The sequence below is a fragment of the Canis lupus genome, chromosome 35 (assembly GCF_011100685.1).
Source record: "Canis lupus familiaris isolate Mischka breed German Shepherd chromosome 35, alternate assembly UU_Cfam_GSD_1.0, whole genome shotgun sequence".
NCBI lineage: Eukaryota > Metazoa > Chordata > Mammalia > Carnivora > Canidae > Canis > Canis lupus.
Window position 1 is genome coordinate 5,992,721 of NC_049256.1, and position 6,129 is coordinate 5,998,849.

The 6,129-nt window shown below is 46.3% G+C and overlaps 1 long non-coding RNA gene across 1 annotated transcript in view; it reads left to right on the plus strand.

The window, feature by feature from the left end:
* The window catches only part of LOC111094044, a 29,245-nt gene that overhangs the window by 21,095 nt on the left and 2,021 nt on the right, over window positions 1-6,129 (plus strand). Inside the window, exon 2 of the long non-coding RNA XR_005384245.1 lies at window positions 4,414-4,650. This is a non-coding gene — a long non-coding RNA (uncharacterized LOC111094044). The remainder of the gene's footprint in view (window positions 1-4,413; window positions 4,651-6,129) is intronic.

Consider the following 6,129-nt stretch of genomic DNA (forward strand, 5'->3'; position numbering starts at 1 on the left):
AGGCCTTACCTTGACATCTCTATTTAATACTGTAACCTGCTTCCTCCACCCCAGAACTCCAGATCTACGTAGGCTGCCCTCCTCTTTCTTTGTCCCCTAATGCTGACCATCTTCCAACATGCTAGATAATTGACTCACTGTATGTATTTTAATTCACTATTCTTGTTTATTATTTTAACTCCCCTCGTGAGAATGCAATCTCCACAAGGGCAGAACTCTTACTCTACTTTGTTAACTGATGTGTCCCAAACATCTAGAACAGCCCTTGGCACTTGGCAAGACATCAATAAATGTTTGTTGGAATGAATGAATGGCGCAGTTATATACCATTTCTGGTGAAGAGCCATTTACATTGACATTCATGTGAGATGGTTGAGATTCTCCCAACAGAGGACCAGGACCCTAGAATTATAGCTACAAAATAACTGCACTCACTCAGGGCCACTGCTAACTCATGAAGTGCCTTTGTGTGAGTTAGAAAGGATGCCCCTTCCTCCTGGGCGATGCAGCCCCGCACCAAGGTGACAGCTGGGTAATTGAAGTGTGGCCTGGGTTTTGTCCTACTCATATCCTCAGCCAGGTGATGCTGTGCAGTACCCGATCTGCCCAATTGTACGTGATAGTCCTGTGTCCACACGGACTTGCAGAAGAATCAGCACATGCCACTTGCTCTCCACTCCCTCTAGCCCATATCCCAGAACACACACAGGCTCCCCACCACAGCTGTGCTTAAGTCATCCTGCAAAAACTTAACACTCCCTGACGAGTGGCCCCCGTCTGGAGCCTGCCCACTCAGAACTCCCTGGGCACCATGGCAGATCCTTTGCCCCAGATTTATGTCTTTCTCACTGCTCACTGTTTTGCTTTCTAAATCCTTGCCTATCTCTGGACCCCATTTTTTCACGATCACTGTAATGGCCCACAGTTCCTCTCCTGGCCTAAAATTCTCTTCCCAAAACCAGCCTAAGGTCAGTAATAAGTCCTTCCTGGTCTAAGATTGCATCGAATCCCACCCGTCCCCCTGCTCACCCCATGGTCCTCAAGCTGTGCTTCAGAACCTTCCGAGCTGCTGCTCTATGCTGTATGGAGTTGGACGGTGGGGGAAGGGAAACCCAGGGCTAGGACACGAGGTCCCTTAGGCCATTTTTAGCAAATGAGCCTTTACTCACAGTATTTACAGCTTTCAAGCATGACTTTTACCTGGAAAAAAAGCTTTATGTTTAAACACTAGAATGTGGGTATTCTGTGCCTTCAAGAGGAACACAGTCATTTTAACTTGGAAAAACTTTAAGTCCCAGTCATATTCCTTTTAAAAGCATTTTAATAGAGCACCTATGGAATGTCTGGCTTTGAGTGATGGAACTATCTGGTGAGCCCTTCAAGATTAAAAGGCTATAATAGGCACACCTGGGTAACTTACTCTAGTATTATAAAGACGATTAAAGTTAAGACAAAAACTACCACAGAAAATGACTGATTTTTAAGTGCTTGATCTTTCTGAAAGTAATTATATAGGAGGGCCAGAATCTCCCTGTAATCCAGGGATTCACCCCCTAGTTTATCTGTTCTGGAAGTCCCCATCTTAGTATGTGTGATGGGGCACACCTATACTTACACGAGACCCAAAATGTAAATGATAAAAGCGACTCATGATGACTCATATTCCTATTTGTCTGCTCACATTTGCCATAGGGGCAGTGGGCAGATGCTCCTTGAGAGCAGGATGGGTAGCTTGTCAGACTCTGAGGAGGATATGGGGGTGGGAAACAGAGAATGGGAGTTGCAGAAGCTTCTAAAAATACCTTCTGACTCAATAATCCAAAATAAACAACCCTACTTAAAAATGGGCAAAGGACTTGAATGGCCGTTTCTCCGAAGAAGATACATAAACGAGCAACAAGCACAAGAAAAGATGCTCAACATTGTTCATCCTTAGGGAAATGCAAAGTAAAACCACAATGAGGTAACACATCATACCCATTAGGACAGCTACTATGAAAAAAATAATAAGTGTTGGCAAGGATGTGGAGAAACTGGAACCCTTGTGCCCTGTGGGTAAGGATAAGATGGTGCAGCCACTAATGGAAAACTGTCTTCACACAGTTATGAACAGAATTATATGATCCAACAATTCTACTTGTGGGTATAAACCCAAAAGAATTGAAAGCAAGAACTCAAAGCCACTTATGCTTATAGCAGCATTCTTCACGATGGACAAAAGACAGAAGCAACCCATGTGTCCACTGATGAATGAATGATCAACAAAATGTGCTGTACCCATACAATGGAATAGTATTGTCACAAAAAGGAAGGAACTTCTGACACACTTTACGAGATGGATGAACATTGAGGACTTTAGTGAAATAAGCCATTACTAAAGATGAATATTGTATGACCCCATTTGATGAGATACCTAGAATAGTCAAATTCGTAGGAACAGAAAGAATGGCGGTTGCCCGGGGTTAGAGGAAGGGGGTCAGAATGGCAAGTTAGTGTTTAATGGAAATGAGGTTTCAGTTTGGAAGGGCAAAAACATTCTGGTGGAGGATGGTGATCCATGGTCGCACCACAACATGAATTATTACCCAGCACTACTGAGCCATATACTTAAAATTGGTTAAGATGGCAAATTTTACGTTATGTGTATTTTACTACAATACAAATATGGGGGGGGGGTGGAATAATCCTATGAACTTAAAAGGGAAGGCCGCTGTGGCCTGGGAGAAGAGATAAGTGAGCCTACCTCATTTTTGACCTAAATTTCAACGAGGAGCATATATTTTCAAAATCTGGTCTACAGCATCATCAGAGGTATGACCAGTTGGTATGACCTTCCTGAAAGACCTTGGTATGACCAGTTGGTATGACCAGTTGGTATGACCAGTTGGTATGACCTTCCTGGAAGACAGTGTGGAAATACATAAAAAAGACCTTGCCCTCTGATGTGGCAATTCCACTTCTAGGCATTTTATCTTAAGAAATAATCATAGATGTTCACAAGATGTATCTACAAGGGTGAGCATTTGCGTACAGTATCAAACGCTTGGGAACACCATAAAAGGTACGACAGTGGAGAATGGTAAAACAGATGAAGGTGTTACCCTGCCACTACACAATTAATAAAAACAGTATTGTCAACGAATATGTAGTGGCATGAGAAATGTTCTCAACGTATCGCTAAATGTTTAAAAAAATTACAGAACGGTAAGTCCACTATGCATATATTTTTACTAAAAAATTCCACGTGTCTATTTAAAGAGAGGAAAAGATTTACAGTACCAGTGATTTTATTTTCACCTTTCTATTTATTTTTCCAAATTCCCATATGTAGTGTTCATGTGATTAGATATAAAAATACTCTTTAAATATTTTTGAGTTAAATCTGAGTGCCCTCGGTTTCTAGTTGAGTCACTGAGCCCTGGTTAGGTTGAAATTTTTCCTTGTATTCAAAAAGGGGTGCTAAAAAAATGCCATTTATTTATTGTCTTAAGTCATGTTTTACTGTCAAAAACCAGATTGTAAGGGAGGATTTAAAATGTTTAAGAGAATAAATTTTGCAATCACTTCAAAAGCACCTATTTGCATGCAAGCCATTGGTATGCTAATTTCCAATCATTCCCATCTCATTCATTAAAACCAGTCGCCCAAGGTTCTCTCCAATCAATAACTGAAAGTAGGGGTAGGGGAGGGAGAGTGGGAAAAAGGATGGGGAGGGCCTCCAAGGCCGGGAATTAGAGCTACATTTCCTTGAACATCAATTCTGTGTTTCAGACTTTCAACTCAGATACTCGTTTCCCCTGTTCGATCCTCCAGGAATGTCCACAGGGCAAGTTTTATTCCCAAAGTCCAGCTGAGCAGGCTCACCCCTGCCTGGACTTACGGTGGAACTTCCTTTTTGTGTTTGTGCCAACCTTAGTGGGGACTGGGTTTGGGAGCCACAGTCTGGAAGCCCTCGGCAGATGATAACTGAAATGTTAGCCCTGTAATCCCAGCAAGAGGGAGAAAGTTGAGCTTTGTGCAGTCCAGAAAAAGGTGGGCCTCATGGGCCTGCCCATGAGGTTCACTTGGGCCTGCCAATGGGCTGCTGGGGCCCAGAGATGCTCCAAAGCCCTGAGACACCTCAGTTATGTTCACTTCAGCAGCGAACCCCGTGTGACTGTATCCAAGGCTAGCAATGTGTAAAACCTTCAGCGCAAGGAAAAGAGAAAATGATGAGCCCTGTTGACTCAGCCGGGAAGGCTGACTGGGCTCAGTTCACTCTTCCTCAGCAGGTCCAGGGGATCTGTGTGGGTTCAGCCTGGCTGCACCTACCTGGGCAGCTCTGCTCCTCAAGATCCCCAGGATCCCACAGGGGCTGGCTGAGCAGCAGGGAGGATCTTTAAGACTCAATTCTAACCATCCCATGCTTTAAAGTCTTCTAGAACTCTCATGATCATCAGGACACGGCTGTTCCCCTCAGAGTGTCTGCAGGCCCTTTCCTGATGGCTCCAGACCCTCAGGCAGGACTTGGGGTAGTACAGGGTGGGCCTTACTGCCTCTGCTCTTGTTCTCCCCTGGGATGCACTTTTCTCCTGTGTCTGCCTGGGAACATTTACGCCAGCTTGGAAACCAGCTCAAAAATCACCTCCTCCAAAGTCCTCAGACAAAGAGGTAAATAGACCATGAACCTACAGACCAAGATGATCTGAATTTGAATTTTGGCTGTATTACCTGCCAGCTGTGTGGTCTCAGGCACAGTAACCTTGCAAAGCATCGCGTCTCCACCGGGTCACATAGGAGTAGCAAAATCTACTCCACAGAGCGCCTTTAGGAATTAAATGAGGATGCTGCCTTCATCCTTCCCCTCAAACTGTGGGACCCGCAGAGGTGTCCTATTGATTTATCTCCCCTTTACTACTGGAGGGGATAGAGAGAAAGAGAGAGACAGAGAGAGAGAGAGCCAACTGACAGATTTCTCTTTGGTGGGCTAGAAGTCTGGCACACTTGCATGTGGATTTAGAGTGGTGATTCTCCATGTAATTGTGCCTTGGGGAGGTTTTTAAAAAATGTAGTTGCTGCTTCCCCTCTCCTCAACCCGCCAAGCAGAGATTCTGCTTCTGGGGGAGAAGCACAGAGGAGGACAAGGCCTTGTTGATAGTCCCTCCTCAACCCAAAGGATTGCAAGGTGCATCAGGGCTGGTTCTGAGACACAGGTATGAACCACCCCACCTTCTAAGGACAGGAGTCCACGCAAAGTGGGAGGAGTAATGAAGGAGCTCTGGACAGGAAGCACAGTAGCTGGGGTGACACATGACCCACCCCAGTTAGAGGACTGAAGGACACACGTGTCAGTACATAAGCAGACGTATACCACCAGTGGTGGGGGTTGGCCACCGCCCAAGTGTCTTCCTGTGCAATCAATCGACCGAACAGTGGAGTCAGGATGCTCTCCAGGCAGTGCCCTACCAACCAGGACATGTGCATGAGCGGACCAACGCTCGCAGGCCGGTCCACTCAACCCCTTTGAGTTCAGGGACCTTTGGGATCCCTGAAAGGTCAGCCTGGCCCTCTCAAGCAGGAAGACAGCCACAGAGGCATCCCAGTGCACCACTTCCTTGGCCCCCAGATCCCCGCCACCTCCCACAGAAATCCCAGCAAGGAATGTCGTCATGCACTTGTACTTGGGCTCTAGGGAAAGAGGAGGTCAGTTAACTCACCCAGCCACACCCAGGAGGGAAACCACAAATTTGGCTGACACATTCTTCTTTTGTCAGACTTTGGGAGGAAGAGTCAGCCACCTACTCCTAAGAAACAGATAAGGATTCTTTCACATGCAGAAGAGGAGGCAGGGCTCGAGGGACACTCCCTGGAAAAGGCAAAGAGGTTGTCATGGCCCAGCCCTCAGGAACTGGTAGTGCTAGCCACACAAAGCCATTCTGCCACCCTCCTTCCTTTCTTTCTTCTGGGCTCAGGCTCCCCATCACCTGCTCACAGGGGGAGGCCAACTGCCACTGCTCCTGCCACCCCCTCTGCCTTCCCACTCCTGGGAGACAGCTGCCACCAGAGCTCCACCCTCTCCCTTCACCCAGTAGGGTCCCTGTCTCTTTCTGGGTTGGCAAGAGCGATTTCTCTGGTCTGTCTGCGGGGAAA